Source organism: Crocuta crocuta, unplaced genomic scaffold (genome assembly GCF_008692635.1).
Source record: "Crocuta crocuta isolate KB4526 unplaced genomic scaffold, BGI_CrCroc_1.0 scaffold761, whole genome shotgun sequence".
Lineage (NCBI taxonomy): Eukaryota > Metazoa > Chordata > Mammalia > Carnivora > Hyaenidae > Crocuta > Crocuta crocuta.
Genome location: NW_027528354.1, coordinates 904,419 through 906,301, shown reverse-complemented (window position 1 = coordinate 906,301; position 1,883 = coordinate 904,419).

Genomic DNA, 1,883 nt, shown 5'->3' with positions numbered 1-1,883 from the left:
CGCCCCGGAGGGGGGGGGGGGGGGGGGGGGACGGGGACCGACGGACAGTTCTGGGCAGATCCTTGAGGCTCTGAAGATGGCACTCCACAAGACCTCCAGAACAGGTAGAGAATTCACCGGAGAGGCTTAGGTCAAAGAATCACAGAAGTATCCCCTGGGAGGCAGCGGAGCCCTTTGCCAAGGTGACTGTAGTTGGCCAAAGAGAGAATAGGGGGCACATATTTCCCCAGCGGCTCATCTGATAAGCCCCCACTGAACCCGAGGCACAAAGCATGGCTATGGGTTTGAGGGTAGAAGGAGGCCTCTTCTCTAGCGTGAAACACATCTGTGAAATGTCAAAGGGGAGTTGTAAGTGGTTGGCAACGTTCCTGAGCATTGATCTGCGTATAAGGGTCTTTCTCAAGGTTGTTCTTGTTTGCAAAGTTTGTCTTCAAAGGGAGTCTGTGTTCTCACTTAGAACAGGGAACGGAGGACCTGTCCTTGTAGTCACTACTCCGTGGGGATGGCCCTTAGTGCACGGGAGAGAGGACAGTTACCGCAGTTCCTGACCCATAAGCAACTTATCTGCTGGGTGGTGGCCTCAAGGAGCGTCTCAGAGTGACTCCATGGAGAAGCCAGGAGCTTGCGCTTTTATTAAGGCAGATTGAGACATACAATTATCTTTTAGGGTTAGGATTTATTCATTTCTTCACCCTTTAAACACTAGGAACCTATAGAGAAACCAAACAGGAAATTCCACAGTCATTGAGAGAAAAAAATAAAAGCAAAGGAAAATATAGAGACCAGGAAGATTCAGATGTAGGCCAGATAAAAGCAGATTTCTCTCAGAGGAAGTCACACTGTATCTCCCCAAAAACCTTATGAACCAAGATTAGGGGTGGTGGTTTGATTTAAACAGGCCATTGCCCTGCCTAAATGAAAACATTTAAAATATTTCTGCTCCTGGGAACACCTAACTTTGCCTCATACTCTAAAACAATCCTTTCCCCTTCTAGAGAAGCTTGGCACTGCCACTCAGACAAGTTACTTCATGTGGAACTCGGTTGAGCACAGGTCCTTCTTTCTAAGCTCTCCTAAAGCCACAACATTTCTCTGTGCCCTGGCCTATTTCTCTGTAGGGAGTCCTTAAACCTATTTGATAAAGCTTGATTATTTTTAAATAGCCAAACCTATTTGGTAAAGCAGTTTCAAATTGTAGTCAGATAAAGGAGTGGAAATGATTCATTTTTAAACAATAAAGATTGCATTATTCTTTTATTCACCCCCCCTTTTTTTGCCAGATTTATATTGAATATTTTATTTTCTTTTTTTAAATTTTTTTTAAAAAATTAATTTCTGAGACAGAGAGAGAGAGAGAGCAGGGGAGGGTCAGAGAGAGAGGGAGACACAGAATCTGAAACAGGCTCCAGGGTCTGAACTAGCTGTCAGCACAGAGTCCAACGCAGGGCTCGAACCCACGAACCGTGAGATCATGACCTGAGCCAAAGTCAGATGCTTAACTGACTGAACCACCCAGGCACCCCTACACTGAACATTTTCTGTATTCAAGGAACTCTGCTAGATGTTTGTCATTATAGGGGGTAAAAAAGGATTCCTCCCCCTGCATAGAGTAAACCCAGTTCTGCACTCCCATTTGCCATTAAAAGGCGTAAAGGAGAGACTCCACAAAGGGCAACAAGTGGCAGTTTTCCTCTTCGGTCATGACTTCTTCTTACTTTCCCAAAGAAAAAACAAATTAACAATTTTCAAGCAAGTTCAAGGATGGAGGCAGTTTATAGCTTGAGATGGGCTTTTGAGTACGAAGCTGAAAAAATGTAAAAACTTCTTTGGGTCTTTATTATCTGATCTTTTAGGATTTCTGCTAGTAGTAGTAGGAGCAATGA